A 17,510-nucleotide genomic window follows, 5' to 3' on the forward strand; every position below is an offset into this window, starting at 1 on the left:
AAAAAGTTACATTAACAGTAAGCACTGCAGCTACCACTGCTGCAGCTGCTGTTCCCACTGCCATTACCTACCACAAGTATTGCAGCATGAAGCATGAAAAATGCTAAATATTTAGAAGAAAAATGGATCACAAAGTTATTGGATGTTTAAAGAGTTGGCAGAAGGCCTGAAAGCATGGACTCTGAGATGGGCCTACAAGAATGACAATCAGTATTGGTGAACTAGTTTGCTACTGTGTATGATCCCTCAACCATAGGCAGGATGGTAAGAAATCAGGAGGCTGTCTTTTGAACTGAATGTTTCAATGATATTTTGCCTACAATTAATAATCAAGAAGACATCAGGGCACCTATCTTCAATCTGTATAATACTAGTGACTAGATATTGGAATACCCCAGGACTCCACAGCTGTGCCATCAGTAGCAACAGCTGAAACAGCAAATAGATAACCTCTACTTTCTACATTCAAAATTATGTTAAAAATTTTCATGTGAGTGTATCAAATTGGCAAGACCTACCTCATACCTACAATGTTAGAAGTAAAGAATTCTATGACATGCAGGCTTTTGATTTCTAGTCTTTTCCATACAGGAAGTCAGCAGACTAAAAGGATAGAATAAATGTTTTATACCAATTCACAATCTACTTTAATAATGACCTTTAAGCTGTCTCAATGCTTTCTTGTTTTGTAACTAAGGAAACTGAGGCACAGAAAAGTTTAAAAACTGCTTAAGTCTTAGAATTATTAGATATGGTTAGAGTGCAAAGCCAGGCTGGCTGGCCCCAGAAAACTCACTGTTTCTTTGATTAAGGAGGAGGATGAAATTGGTTTATTTTTCTACTAAATTTTTTATGGTTTGTATTATCACTTACAAATTATATATATGGGAGTATTTCCAAGGAATCAGTAGGCTAAAGATTGCTAAAGGCTTATTAGGCTTATCTATATGCAATCCTGAAAGTGGAATCCTCTCCGAGAGGAAAGCAAAATAAACAATGTTATCATTCTGGTGGGGAGGGAGGAGACTTGAAATATAATGTTCCAAATGAGAGCTGATGTCAAATGCTTTTCCCTATCGATGTTTACAGAGAGAAATACAGAAGTATATCTCAAGTACCAAAAATAGTTCATACTCTGATATCATAATTTCAAATATTAAAAATAAGTTTAAAATGAAAAATATGCATGAAGATATTCAGTGAATATTATTTTAATAGAAAAATAATATAAATATTCAGCAGTAGGCAAGTGACTAATGGTATCCTTTCTGGACAAATATTATGTAGCTGAAAAATTATGCTAATTAAAATTATGTAATAAATTAGGAATAAGATTCTAATAGAAAAGCAGACACAGGAAAAATGAATTTATGTGATATAAACGTATGAGTAAGAAAAATAGTAAGAGATCACAATCCTTTATTGTATGCTTAAGTTTCATATGTAATTTGGTTCCTTCTGAAATACTATGTATACCTGATCACACTGGCGATTTTGGAACCAGTAACACATGTATTTTAATGCTTGGCTGAGACAAGTCAATCTCATTCTTATGATTTACATTTTTGGTGGTATACTCAAAAGAAATAGTCTTGTAGATAATCTTTAATATTATTTTTGTTAGGTCTCCTTATACACAAACACAGATAAAACCACATCTATAAATACATAAAAACATTCATGTTGATTCTGAAGAACTGTGTTAAAGTAACACATTAATTTAGAGGAGACAGAAATCTTCTCAATGAAGGATTGTCCCAATTAGCAATACAGTATGCATTTCTATTAACTCACCTACTACAATTTGCCAGATACTTTCACCTAGGATGTATACATCTCAACCTAGCCCCTTACCTTTTCACTGGCTGTGGCATCATAACTTAGTATTTCTGTAATCTTAGTTCCTGATAAGGCACGACATTTTAGGAACAGTCTATTTCCCACAAAGCAAGAAGCATGTTAAAGTCACAAGTACCCTACTGAGTTTGTATAGGACATAGTCAATCAATGCGGATCAATGCCAATGGTGTGTTCATTTTACGTTCAACTTATGTAAATCTCAAGATAAGCTGAATTTATCAGAATCAACTGACGTGTCTTTATAGCTTACATGTCCACATAAAAGTCATATATAAAAGTCCATACAAAAGCATAAATCAGGTTCAGATTCCCTCCTTTCCTACTCCCCTCTTTAAACAGTTGTTTCACAGTAGGTGAATAAGACAATGAATATTTCCCGTATTCTTGTGCATCTCTAACCTTATTGGATTTTTAGCTGGTCTACAGTGTTTGTGTGTGTGTGTGTGTGTGTGTGTGTGTGTGTGTGTGACTATGTGCATGAATGTGAGAGTCCAGTTCCCAGAGGTGCTGGCCACTAACTAACTACTCTCCTTCACAATTGTCTCTATGCTTACGCTTCTATGATTATTTTGGTTTTTCTTTTTAAATGTGAGACTAGAAGGGCTGCTTTTTATCTTCCTGATGGTTTTCCTTTTCAGTTATACACATTATAACTAGGTTCTCCCAGAGTGTTCTCCATGCCTCTTATTAGAGGTTATTTTTATAGGGTTCTGATGTTTTTAAATACTTTGCCTTATTTAAGAAGTCTTATATGGGGATGGGGGAGATGACTGTGGATAAAGGATCTGAGCTCAAGTCTCCAAAGTCTCTGTGAAAAAGCTGACATGGTGGTGCAGGGGAAGCAGGGACAGGAGGTGTGTGTTGGCCAACCAGTCTAGATCAATTCACTCCAGGTTCAGCAAGAGACCCTTCAACAAAACAGGTAGAGAACAATAGGGAAAGATGTACGATGTTGGGGAAGTCCTGTGTATTTGTCAATAAAGCACTGTTGGCCAATAGCAAACCAAGATAGGTGGGACTAGGAGTCCAGAAGGACTCTGTGAAGGAGAAACACAGAGAGTCAAGATGTAACGCCATGGGGTAGGAAGCCCGGAAACTTCTCCGGTAAGAGATGCACTTAGATTAACAATTATGGGGTAATTACTTAAGTCAGAGCTAGCCAGTAAGAAACAAGCAAGGCCAACAGCTTCATAATTAATATAGCCTCCTGTGTGTTTATTTGGGACTGATGCAGATCTGGAACCAGGCTGGCAGGAAGGCTTTTCTTTACAGTACGAGGAGGTTAAACCTTTGCCCTCCACATGTATGAGTACACCTGAGAGTGTGCGCACACACAGGGAGGAGAAGGGTTCCTATTCCTAGATCACAAATCTATTTTCCTACATTTTTTTCTTGAAGTTTTAAAGCCTTAAGTTTTACATTTAGGCCCTCAGAGACTCCATATAAGAATTGATTCCTTAAACATTACCAATTTAAAAAATCCATATTTCCCCTACTTTAGGTAAGCAGGAAGTCCTTATATATGTGTCCTGATGCTATATCATTTTAGTTTCTATGGCAGGTGCATGGAATCTTGGTACCTGGAAAATTCTCATCCTCTTTCGTGATTCTTAGCAAGTTGTTCTTCAATATGATTTATTTTGGATACAATTTTAAAGTTGTTTATTGAAAAATAGCACCAACTCCAGATTTATGGTGTACATATCAGATAAAAGCAACTTCTACAAACTACACATGAACACAGAATAGTCCCATCACAAAAAATTCTATTTTCAGGTGAGGATGGCTGAATGCAACAACTATTCAATAACCAACCACAGCAAAACATAAGGAGTGGTGGCATATCTGTACTTGCCTAGATTTTGAATTTTTCTATTTTAAGAAAAAAACCTATCAATTCTGCCACTTGTAGTTCATGTTGATCTTTTTAAAGCAAGCAAGGGAGATTTCAAACCTGGAGCTAGAAATCTATTATGTACTTTTTATACCAGTGTGTTGGAAGACTACTTTCTTTTCCTTCTGTTTTTCTCTGAATCATTTTTATATCTTATATCTATCTTATAGTTTAAGAATATTTTATTAGCTAAAACTCTCTAGGTACCAATTATTAATTTCTAGTATCACTTCACTTCCCCATAATCATTAATTCTGAGTTCTATCAGTACAGCCTCTCACACATAAAATATTTTAATTTTGCATTTCCCCATGTTTACTACTACTTTCCTAGTTCACTATCACTATTACAGTAACCTTCTAAAAACTATATTTCTCATTAATGTATTATTGTTGCCATGACCTTTACTATACTTGAATCTATTCTTGTTGAGACAGATGCAATATCTACATAAGGATTCTGACATGCCACAGTCTACACTTAAGGGCACGATGAGTGTTCCTTAGCTATCCTGACAGTTTTAGCTTTGTCCTGGACATCTTATAATATTATTTTTCTCCAGGCTCAGCATCAGTCCTCTATGCCAGAGACCAATCCATTAAAAAATTTGATTTCTTAGATTAACCTTAAATAACCACCTCAAATCAATTACATCACATAACTTTGTACAAGCCATTCTAAACAGAGAAAACCAAAATGACATCTGCTTATCAAAAGAACCAGGCAGGGAGAAAATTAATCACTGATTTTTTTTCTAAAACATCAATTTTAATTTGGACCAAGTGAATCCATCAAGGTGTTATCTATTTGTATCATATTTTCCTAATAGACTAGAATTTAAAGTGTAGACCTTTATAGTCATATCTTTGGCTTTTAATTGGCAGATGTTAAGAGATATATGAATCATACATTTTCTTGGAATCTTGTTGTTAAAACTTCCATACTTGCAAAGGTGGTAGTGATGATGGTGGTGACTAAAGGTGCTGCTAAGCACAGGCATCTGGATCTTTCCTGTGCTTGCTGTGTAAGACAGCACATGTATGAAGCTGCATGAGATCCTAGGGTAAGGCTCTCCTTCCATCTTCTGAGCTGGCTTCAGCTGTGGTTGTCAGCAAGTTCAGAATAAGAGACAATTCAGTAGAACAGAATCCTTGGATAGGTGCATACTTTCCCTTTGATCTTGAACTATTACCCCTACTTATGCTTTTTTCTGTTTTTCTTTAAAAATAATCACACACCACCATTTTATTAATTCACTATGCAGTGGCTTAAGTTATTTAAAGGAGAAAAACAGTAAATAATGATTAGTAAACCTATATGAACAGGAAGAACTGGCTATTAATCTCCTCACAGATATCATTCGAGGATCAAACAAGCTACACTCTATGAGACATTCAGCACCTGGGACATAGCATGTACCCAACAAATTTAAGTTTTCTTGTCAGTCATTCCTTCAAATAACCTTATCTCTCTCGTATGTCTATCTGTCTGTCTTTTCACAATGAAAATATTTTTATCAAAATTGCAATGAATTTTTCTACTCACCAGACTGTTCCCTTGGAAAGTCTGACTATCTTTTCATATGGAGGTAAACAGCTTTTGTTTTCTACACAACACTCACAGGAGAGATTAAAAGACCAGAAAAGAATAATTTCTATATAAAGTAGAGACCTCTCAGATAAGAACAAAATGCTTTCAAATCAACAGAGTAGCAATGGTGTTATGGTGTCTATAGATGCAGGAAAAGGATTATGCTCAATGGTCATAGTACATATGTGTATGTATTCAATAGCTATTAAAGATAAAGGTGGCCATGGATTTGATAGAGAGCAAGGAGAGGTATATGAGAGGGTTTGGAGGGAGGAAAGGAAAAATGAAATGATGTAACTATATTAGAATCTCAAAAATAAAAGAAATTTAAAAAATAAGGCACAGGGCTTGATTGTCAGGAAATAAGTCTACAAAAGGGAGAAAATAAGTTTTAGTGTTTGTGTGTGTGTGTGTGCGCGCGCGCGCGCATGTGTGAAAATGGTTATCAACGATGAACTTACCCTGCAGAAAGGAAATAAGAAGTATGCATAAAATATACTCATTGATATTTAGGATAAACGATGCAACCATCTATTCTGAGTGCTTAAAATATATTACTACACACTAAAGGACAAATCAATATATACCACACAGAAATTCTATGAAGTTTTAAAGTAAATGGCTGATAAAAATCTAATATTACAAATACAACTTTGGGATAGTTGATACAAACTTATGTATTCTAAATCAAATAACGCTGTTAAGGAATATTTCCATGAACCAACTGCAATAATTGATTTGATATAACAGAATGTTAGTTTTAAAAAGCTCTTCCTTTTTCACTAAGAAGGAAATATGTACTATCTTTATTATTAATATTGTTTGGTTTTACAAATATTTTTAGATTTTTACATTTTATACAATATATTTTGATAATTTTTACATCCCAACCCCTCACAAATCCTTCCTCACCTCACCCCATTGAAGAAAACTGGTTTTCCTTCTCTCAGGAGTTATCAATTGCTAGAGGATGAAACTTTGTGGCCTCTTTCTCTGTGCTAGAATTTTGCCTGGCTTGAGTATGTCTTGTGCATACTGTCACAGTCACTGTGAGCTGATATGCACACATGACCTGTTGGATCTAGAAAACACTGCCTCCTTGAAGTTATCTAGCATCTCTGATTCGTACATGCTCCATGCCCCTCTTCTGCATAGATCCCTGAGCTTTGACGGGAGGCATGCTACATGGACATCCCACTTAGAGCAGAGCACTCAAGCCTCTTTTCTCTGCACACTGACCAGTTATGGGTTTCTGTGTTAGCTGCCATCTACTGCAAGAAGCTTCTCTGTTGAGTATTGAACAATGCATTCCTCTACAAGTATAGCAAGATATGTAATTAGGAGTCGTTTTATTTAGCAGAATAACAGTAGGTTTTTACCCTTCAAGTTCCTGCTTGAGTTTCACCTTGGTTTCCCTTGATGATGGATTAACTTGTAAGAAAAATCAATCCATTCCTCCTCCAAGCTGGTTTTGGTCAGTGTTTCATCAGAGCAACAGAAACCAAACCAGAACAGGAGTGTATCTTGAAACCAGTGAATGAAGAAGATGATGGCACACTGAGGATAACATTCACACATCCACAAATGTTTATTGATTGTAATAAGAACCCTTTTATCTAAGAATAAATAGCAATATCAAGAACAGCTTCAGATCAATAGGAAAAAACAGAACACAACAGAGAATGGGCTAACCACTTAAGTACATTAGGGAGAGACAACTAAAATTAAAAGAGACATTTCAGAGGTAGTATGGAAACCCAATATAGTAGAAACTTCCTAAAATATATACATATATGAAGGCAATCTAAATGAAACCCTTAAATAAAAAGGGAGACAGAGTCCCAACTGGTCATCTCTTGTCACCAAAAGAAGTTTCCCGTACAGGGACTGGACTACAGCTAATTGAGCATGACTACAGGTTGCTGTCTACAAACTGAGAGGAGGCCCCATTGCTGAGGACAACACATATACAACTCACTGAACACGGAGATGTCGAGACATAGAGATTTCACCCTTTTGATAAAGGGACTTACTCTGCATGCTCTCAAAAGACAAATGCAAACACCAAGCCAGCCACAAACCCTTTAACTACAATGGTATACTGCCCACAAGATATGCTAGGGCAAGGGTGGTGTGGAATAACCATCTGTAACTGATTTGATTTAAGGCCCACTCTAAGAGATGGAGCCCATACACAACAGTGCTTGGGTGACCTAGACCCTGACACTCAATAACCCAGGGACCTAGAGTAAAATCAAATAATACTGGTTTTAAAAAACAAAAGAAGTATGTAGTGATAAAATGACTGATAATGACATTCTGCTATTCTCATAGAACCAGCATCTTGTTCAGCCATCATTGGGAAAGCTTCCTACTGCAGGAGATGGGAACAAATACAGAGACCACAGTTAGGCATTGCACAGAGTGTGAGAGTCTTGGTCCCCCCTCTGCCCTCTGCTTGAGGTGAGTGTGGGTTCTGCTTAGGGTCCCAACTCTCTACATTCCCCCTCCTTGGATCTTCCTGGGCCTGCTCCCCACCTAGAGTGGACCCGCCATGGCAGAAAGGACAACCCAGTTTGTTCACACTTCAGTCTTGGCCCCTTTCTGCCCTCTGCTTGAGAGTGTCTCAGACCCACATGGTGTATGACTTTATTTGATCATAGGTTGGTGTTTTTTGGAGTGTGGTTTTATTTTTTTTCTTTTGTGTATGTTGTAGTATTGTTTTCTCAGAAAGAACTTAAAGTTTGGTGGATAGGGAGGGGAGAAGATCTGGAAGGACTTAGAAGAAAGGAAGAATATGATCAATATATATATATTTTTTGGTTTTACGAGACAGGGTTTCTCCGTATTGTTTTGGAGGCTGTTGGTCCAGCCTGGCCTCAAACTCACAGAGATCCGCCTGCCTCTGTCTCCCGAGTGCTGGGATTAAAGGCGTGTGCCATCACAGCCTGGAGATCAAAATATTTTTAAATTATAAAGTTGTTTTGAATAATAAAAATATGATGAAAATAAAATAAGAAGTTCAAATGGTTAAAGAACATGAAAATTTGCATGTCATTGGTAATTTGAGAAATTCATATAAAAAGTAAAAGTATTTAAATTGAGAAACTTTAGAAATTTTTACAATACGAAAAGTTGGTGAGGAGCTAGAGCAATGGGAACTGATGTACTATAGCTATGAGAATTAACTGATATAATTCTTTTAGAAAGTTTAGCATTATCTAGTAAATTTGGAATTATTCATAATCCATTAACACAGCAAGACAACTAACTCTCCCATAGACAAACCAGAGAAGATCATGCACAAATGTATCATGACACAGACATTTGCAGGAATGTTCTGAGAAGTTGTACTTATATTAGCCGTTATCTGAAGATAAAAAGTTCATTAACAGGAGAAAGACTGAAAAAATTACAGGATGCTCATTCAATGAACTACGCTACACAAAATGAACACAATGGCTATGTACAAATGTAACCCAAGGACACCTAGAAAAGAATTACTGCATTTCATTTAAATTAGTCAAAGCTTAGCAACTGTCCTTAGCAATTCATACTTCATGAACTATAAAAAAAAGAATAAAATCAATATAATAGGAAAAATGAGATTGTGAAGACTTCCAATAAGCTGGCAAAGAAATATCTTTTGGTCAAGATGGTGCAAACCATGTTTATGCTTCATAATTATTTGCTGATATTGTATATTTATTTATACTTTATGGGAATTATAGTTAATACTCATAATATGAGACAAAAACCTCGAGCACTAGAAAAAGCTGAAATTACTAGAGTTGTTTTTTTACAGAGACAGATGATAGTTAAACACTTCCTAACCACCTTCTATAACTAGGAAATATGCTAGGTATGAAGAACACAGCATACTAAAGAAGAACAGGACAGTCAGACCCAATGAAAGACTGGGAAGAAAAGGTTACATAATCATAAAGTCATCAACTTCAAAAACTATTATGAATGTTATGAAGACAAGTTCTTAATTTTTCCAGAGAAAATGCTATCATCTGGTGCTGTCAAGAAATTTTCACTTTAACATAAATTTTTTATCTGTAATCATAAAGATAACTAAATTAATCATGTTAGAAGGGAGGAGGCAAGAATTTCAGGAAGAAACCAAAGAACTAAAACAGAGTACCACATTGGTTACTGTCTTGTCTTATTTCACTTTTTATTTTATTTTATTTTTTGATTTCCTGAAACAGGGTTTCTCTGTGTAGTTCTGGGGCCTGCCCTCTGTAGGCTGGCCTCGAGCTCATGTAGATCCACCTGCCTCTGCCTCCCAAGTGCTGGAATTAAAAGCATGTGCCACCACTGCCCAGCTGTCTTTTGTCAATATTGGTTCTCTGAGGCAGGGTATCATTTCTGTAGCTAAGACTAATTTAGAACTTCCTAAGTAGCCCAAGCTCACCTGTTACTCACAGTTTTCCTGCCTATGCATCCTGAGCACTGTGTGTATACACGTCTGACACCATGCACAGGCTTGGTGCCTTTAATAGAGTGTTCCATGACTCAGCTGGTATAGTAGACCTGGACAAATCATCAAGTACTCGAAATATTTCTATGAATTCTAAATTCATCCTAGATGCAGACGGAAGTCACTGAAAAATATTTTGGAGGCAATTGAAAGGAGCATTTTGCAGCTGGAGAATTGGCTCAGTGGTTAAGACTTCTTGCTGTTCTTCCATAGACCTTGAGTTCAGTTCCTATTATCCATGTCAAGTGGCTCATGACTGCCTGAAATGCTAACTTCAGGCGATCTGATTTTGTCCTCTGGTCTCCATGGGCACCAGGACACATGTAGCATAGCCACAGATACTGACACATATATGTAATTAAATACAATTTTTAAAAAGAGTGTTTTGGATGCTATGTTGATGAATGCATTCTAAGAAGCAAGACTAAACACGTGACATGAAAAACTAAGAAATGATGACTTTCTGTGTTGGCCAGACTTGCTACTATGACAAAATATCTAATATGATGACTTAAAAAGAAGGAAAGATTTCAGTCTCTGTTCAGTTGGTTCAGCTGCACTGAGTCTGGGTGAGGCAACGTATTATGGTAGGAAAGAGTGTGTAGAGAAGGAAAACTTTACTTCATGGGAGTTAGGAGGCAAAACAAGAAGGGTGTGAAGAAAATAATAACCTTCAAAGGCACCGTTAATTGCTTTCTCTAACCAGACCATACCTCCCATACCTGTAAGGTATAATGCCACTGAATTAAGAATATATGAATGGAGTAATCCATTGAAGTCACAGCTCCCATAATTAGATCCACTTCTCAGTAGTCAGAGTTGACAGTTAGGGACCAAACCTTCAACACATGAGCCTTTGGGTGACACTTTATACTCAAATTGTACCCAAAAGGTAGAGGGAGAGATAACTGACCTACTGGAAATACTCAAATATATTTTAGAAAGCAGAATCTACATGCCACTATGATGGAATGCATACTGTCAGTAAGGAAGTTACCTAAGTGTTCCTTGAACAAATGAAAAAAGTCATCAAAGAAGACAGAAAGAAGAACCAGGTGAGGATTCAAAAAGAAAGATAAATTCAGAGCAATTCTACCTGCAGGACACTTAAGTAGGCATGATCAGAAGTTATTGCATAAGTCTCCAGCTAGAAAAGGGGGAATGGGTAGGTGTGGTAGTGGTAGGGTAAAGGGGCCAAGCAAAGAAGCCAACTATGACCAACTGACACCAGAGCCAACTATGGCCCTGATCAACAGAAACACAGAGCCAACCAATCCCTGAGCAGGAAACCAAAGCAGGAGACCAACCAATCCCTGAGCACCTTGACTCTGAACCCAGAGACAATGAAAGAAACACAGCCAGGATTTGAAACCTGTGTCAGTGAAAGGAACACTTTATTCCTGGGCCCAGAACCAAAGAAAAACACCCTGACATTGAAACTAGTACCAAAGAAATAGACTTTGTCCCTAGAATCAGAGTCAGTGAAAGAAATATGCCCAGGCCCTAAAATTAGAGCCAAAAAGCTAAAAGGACCAGTGAAAGAAACACAGTTTGCCCTGAAATCAGAGCCATCTCTGCCCTTGACCCACTAAACTAACCAATCCCTGAGCAGAAAAACCACTCCCTGGGAAAACTCCAAGAAGCCCCATATAAGCCCATTTGCACATTCCATTGTGGGGTGTCCTTCACCATCCTGGCAGAGGCAGCAACTCTCCTGGATTCCTCCTTCCCACATAAATCTCTTTCTCAAAAGAGTCTTGGGTGACTTCATAGTCTGTCACTTCATCATCTGGGTCAGGGCCTTTGTGTCCAGGCTGAGAGAGGTTCCCTCCATATGGAATGGGCTCCCAAAGTTCATTCATACGCCATGGTAAAGACTGATCTACTACCCAAGGCCCCAGAGATTGCTGAGGCCTCCTCACTGACACCACATTCAGGGGGTCTGGATCAGTCCCATGCTGGCCTCTCAGACATCAGTCTTGGGTCCAAGAGCTCCCCCCTTGTCAGGTCCACTGTGTCTGTGAAAGACTCTGGAGACCCCCTATGGTGGGCTTCACCTTCCACGGGGAATAGTGTGGGGATTGGGTGGGGGGCTATGGGGGCTGGTAGAGGGGCAAGGGAGGAGGGGTGGGAGAGGGAGCTGGGATTGACATGTGAAGCAAGCATATCTCTAATTAAAATAAAAATATATTGAAAAAATAAATAACTCAGAAGATACTATTACAATTGTCAAAATGATTTAAAATAATTTCTTACTAGAACAATTTATAATGATCATGTTTTGATGGAGAAAATGCTGTTTTCCTTAATACATATAGATGCACATATACATATGTACATGAATAATTTATATAATGATAGGGCACTATTATTTCAAAAAATAAAAAAAAATCTCTACACAATAATTCACTGACATGAATGCACAGGGTTTTAAAATTAGTTCTCAGGGAGGATCTGGGAGATGTATCCAGGAAGGTAAAGGGCATGATCAAAATCTCTTCCATATAAAATATTTTTAGATAAAACTTAGAACCAGGGAACTCTTACAGCTGATAAACACCTTCAGCAAAGTGGCAGGCTACAAGATCAACTCAAGAAAATCTATAGCCCTACTATATACAGATGATAAAAGGGCTGAAAAAGAAATCAGAGAAATATCACCCTTTACAATTGCCACAAACAACATAAAATACCTTGGGGTAATGTTATCCAAACAAGTGAAAGACCTGTATCGCAAGAACTTTGAATCTTTAAAGAAAGAAATTAAAGAAGCCCTCAGAAAATGGAAAGATCTCCCATGCTCTTGGATAGGTAGGATCAATGTATTAAAAATGGCAATCCTGCCAAAAGCAATCTACAGATTCAATGCAATCCTCATTAAAATCCCAGCACAATTCTTCACAGACCTTGAAAGAACAATAATCAATTTTGTATGGAAAAACAAAAGACCCAGGATAGCCAAAACAACCCTGTTCAACAAGGCAACGTCCGGAGGCATCACCATCCCTGACTTCAAGCTCTATTATAGAGCTATAGTCCTGAAAACAGCTTGGTTTTGGCACAAAAATAGACAGGTAGACCAATGGAATCGAATTGAAAACCCTGATATTAACCCACACACTTATGAACATCTGATCTTTGGCAAAGAAGCTAAAAATATACAATGGAAAAAAGAAAGCATCTTCAACAAATGGTGCTGGCATAACTGGAGGCTGGCATGTAGAAGAATGCGGATCTCTCCATGTTTATCGCCATGCACAAAACTTAAGTCCAAATGGATCAAAGACCTCAACATAAATCCAGCCACACTGAACCTCTTAGAAGAGAAGGTGGGTGGTACCCTTGAACAAATTGGTACAGGAGACAGCTTCCTGAACATAACACCAGTAGCACAGACAGTGAGATCAACAATTAATAAATGGGACCTCCTGAAACTGAGAAGCTTCTGTAAGGCAAAGCAGTCAGCAAGACAAAAAGGCAGCCCACAGAATGGGAAAAAATATTCACTAATCCCACATCTGACAGAGGGCTGATCTCCAAAATTTACAAAGAACTCAAGAAGCAAGTCTCCAAAACACCAAAGGATCCAATTAAGAAGTGGGCTGCAGAACTAAATAGGAGTCTAAAATGGCTGACAGGTACTTGAGAAAGTGCTCAATGTCTTTAGCCATCCTGGAAATGCAAATCAAAACAACTCTGAGATACCATCTCACTCCAGCACAGAACAGAAGAAACTTGCTGGGGTGGTGGTGGCTCATGCCTTTAATCTCAGTACTCAGGAGGCAGAGGCAGGAGGATCTCTGTGAGTTCAAGGTCAGCCCGCCTACAGAGTGTGTTCCAGGACAGGCTCCAAAACTACACAGAGAAACCTTGTCTCGAAAAAAAGCAAAAAAAAAAAAACCAAAACAAACCCCCCCCCAAAAAAAAAGGAAAAGAAAAGAAAAGAAAGAAACACGCTGAGACTTTCCTGTGGGGGGCTGAGCTACTCTTAGCAGAAAAGAAACAACTTTTCTCCCAGGTGGAGGAGACTGCAGGGGCTGGCCCTTTAGCAGACTGTGTAGCAGGGCTGAGGAAGAAGCTAGGACATTGCCTTAGGGGAACAGAGCAGAGCTCAAAATGTAAACATCTGCTTCTAGAAGAGGAGCAAGACAGCTACATCCTGCTGGGAAACCATCCCCCACTGCTTCAGGTAGCCTGGTTTCCAGATCAGCCAAGTCACCTTTCTCTCCAGAGCTCAGCTGAGCTATTGTGGCTCTACCACTCCAGAGCTGTCCCATTTTGGCTCTAGGTGGACTGGCTTCCCAACAAGTGAGGACACCTTTCCCTCCAGAGATGTCCTATTTCCGCTCTACCCCTCCTGAGCTGTCCTATTGTGCTCTACCCCTCCTTGAGGATCTATGTAGCCTGGCTTCCCAATGAGTCAGGACACCTTTGCAGCTCCAGAGCTGTAACATACTCTCTTACATTTTAGTGTGGAAACCTGGCACTTACATTTGTTTACAGTGGTTTGAATAGGTATGGCCACAAAGACTCAGGTGTTTGAAAGCTTGGTCCATATGGACTGTTACTATTAGGAGGTGTGGCTTTGTTGGAGTATGCATGGCCTTGTTGGAGGAACTGTGTCACTTTGGATTCAGGCTTTGAGGTCTTACATGCTTAAGCTTTGCCTAGTATGGCACAGTCTCCTGTTGCCTTCTATAGACTTCTCTCAGAAGTCCATAATCTTTGATGATCTGTGATGGGTAATTACTCTTATGAGATGATGACCTCCTATTCCCTAGTCATTCTTTTGAGATCGTGATATGTTATTGCCCTTAAGGGACTTAGTTTTTAGGAAAGCCTGATGGTAACCCACTAAGAAGTCATATAATATAATATTAGAAAATGATGAAAGCCATGAAAGAAAAAAGAAAAAATTAAATACATGCATAAATCAACACATGCATACAAAGTCACCATTGCCCTTCATTCTTCTGTTTCTCAGTTCAGTTTTATACATATTTTTATTCATGACCACATTTTTTGTGTCGTATATTTCATCATTTTGCATGTCTTTTGTGTACATGTTTCTTTCTGGTTTGCAAATTCATCAAGCAGAGACTAGGCCTTTTACTATCCCCCAGCTCATCACTTTTTCATGTGTCTTACTTGTAGCATTTGCTTTCTAATCATCATTGTTCTTAAAAGAAGCTATAGAAAGTCATTCTAAAGTTTGTTGGATATAAATTAAAATGCCTACAAAATGTTTATGTCTGATTTATAAATTATCACTTTTAGAGATGATAAATAACCAGATCACATGTGCATTATCACTTCTATTCTTGGCTAGCTAGCATGCCATCTTTATCAGAAGGCTTAATATACTAAGGTTGGCTATATTTAGAAAAGTGACAAACTACTTGTTTCCTCTTCGACCCGTAGTATAGTTGTTATTTCTATACGCTTTTGATGCCTAGAACTTCCTAACAATGACAGCTAAATAATAAACCAATCATGAGGTTAAGAAAATAACTTTTAATACCAGCATCTAAGCATCTAAAGCCAGTCTTTGCAAGGGGAAACAGGTCAACTGGAATGCTGCTGTTCAGAGAAAGTTCTGGATATACTGCATATCTTTTCTGGACCAATCCTGGCCTGCATAAAACAATGCCTTCATTTTACAGATAAGGAAAGTAAGACACAGAGAGATTATCTAATTTGTAAACATCATACCATTAACGAAAAGCAAAGAAAGGTTACAATTCAAGACTATCGTCTCTAATCAGTTAGAGGGCTTTTTCGTTTTTCACTAACACATTTTCCAAAATGAGTTCCAACAAAATCTGTAAATTAGAGCAAGATTGGATGATGTATCCAGCAAAAAGTAGAAGAGGATTGATTAAGCAAGATTCTTTACATTCTAAACTATGCAAATGGTCCCTTGGCCTCCTTAAGAGATATACGCAGGATTTCCAAGTGTTTGTAACCATATTTTTGCTTTTGTTTTCAGGACCTTTATTAATGAAGCAATACAGCAAACCACTTAAGAAACGCAAATCCAACTTCTTTATTTTCAACTTATTTTTATTTCATTAAAACTCACTAGTAGCAAGCCTATATAGTCTATATGTTACTATTTTTTAACCCTCTGAATTTATTTTGCTAATTTATTAAATAATACTCTTAATTTCTAGTCGTACACCCTCTGAAACTATTAGTGAAATGTGATGTTTTGAAATACTGGTTGTTGCATATGTATTTTTAAAAGTGCAAAAACTATACACTTAAGTTAGAGAAAGAACAATGCAAATGAATGAATTGAAAAAAAGATCCTAGTGAGGTTTTATCCATAGTCTTAAAATTAGCCACATTTTAGTCTAATTTCATAATGGAGGCATTTGGAATCTGCATTTCTAGTAAGTATATTTAAATTTTAAATCCTATGTTGACAACAGGAATATTTGATTTCAATTCCTTTAAAACAAACTGTAAAAATGCCAATAACAAAGAGGACAGAGTAGCTCTGGTTATACAGGATCTGCTGTAAACAGGTCAGCTCAAGGTCCCAGGTAAGCATCTTGTTTGTGTCCCGAAGCCTTGTTTTCTCCATGCCTTCTACTCTCAGTAGGGTCCTCCTAGTCGGGTCTAAACATCGGGCCACTGCACCCTATCGATCTTCTTTAAATCTCCAGAATAATAAATTTCAAGGCAACACAGCAGAAGCCGACTAAAGCCCTTTAATTACATCACTGCTGAAAGGAAATCATTGATCAATGGCATTGTGGGAAAATAAACTGCCCCTCAAACCAGATCAAAGTCAATAAAATAGCTGACTAGCCGCCCCATGTGGGACTTCCGCTAGATTAGTGCTCACGGACAAGCACTAGACGATTCTAATGCATGCTGCTTACCATCGTTTTGAAGCACTCCCTGGCAGGTGTCATGCTCTGAGCATGGTTTTTGATTACACTAATTAAATATAATATTATCAACAGATCTTCATATTGATCCTTAAATCCCTCCATTCTAAATGAAAAATTAAAAGCCTAGACCAAGAGCTTCATAGGGTACCAGGTTATTTAAATAATTTTGGACTTGTTACAATTTCCTTAGTGTTGTATTATTCTAATATTTTTCAATATCAAAGTACCAATTACTTTAGGAACTTTAAGATGGAAAATGAATAAATTTAAAACATACTTTCCTTGAGGTAAATTCTTTTCAGTTTCCATGAAATTATATTTCTTCATTAAAGGCTCAATGAATAATTTTCCATATTAAGTCTTGTTAATTATGATGAAAACAATCACCATTCTTTGTTGGTGATATTAGTTAAATCTACTGCCATATATATCTATATATATATGTATATATATGGATATATATATAGTAACATATGGTAATAAATCATCTGTTTGCTTTTAAATAGATAATATGACTTAAATATATCTAATCTGTGTGCATTACAAAATATCTTCTTTTATTTCATTAGAAATAATCTTTAAGCAAATTTCAAAGCCTCAAATTATGCTATCAGAAAATAAATTCAGAAAATGAAATATAAACTTACTAACACTTTGAAATTTGGGAATTACATTAATAAAGTACACTGTTATCCTTAAGTCATCTCAAGAGTCTCAAGGTTTCAATTTAAGAAGATTCAAGGGAAAACCTAGACTATCAGATACAAGGACTCAC

At 37.3% G+C, this 17,510-nt stretch overlaps 1 protein-coding gene and 1 long non-coding RNA gene across 6 annotated transcripts in view; one reads left to right on the forward strand and one right to left on the reverse strand.

Annotated features, from left to right (window-relative positions):
* The window catches only part of LOC121143140, a 16,244-nt gene extending 315 nt beyond the window's left edge, over positions 1–15,929 (forward strand). The window contains exons 2-3 of the long non-coding RNA XR_005880240.1: positions 7,679–7,807; positions 15,823–15,929. This is a non-coding gene — a long non-coding RNA (uncharacterized LOC121143140). The remainder of the gene's footprint in view (positions 1–7,678; positions 7,808–15,822) is intronic.
* Positions 1–17,510, reverse strand: part of Rsrc1 (arginine and serine rich coiled-coil 1) — a 306,538-nt gene that overhangs the window by 90,088 nt on the left and 198,940 nt on the right. The gene's annotated exons all lie outside the window — the stretch shown is intronic.

Source organism: Mesocricetus auratus, unplaced genomic scaffold (genome assembly GCF_017639785.1).
Source record: "Mesocricetus auratus isolate SY011 unplaced genomic scaffold, BCM_Maur_2.0 Super-Scaffold_100011, whole genome shotgun sequence".
Taxonomy (NCBI): Eukaryota; Metazoa; Chordata; class Mammalia; order Rodentia; family Cricetidae; genus Mesocricetus; species Mesocricetus auratus.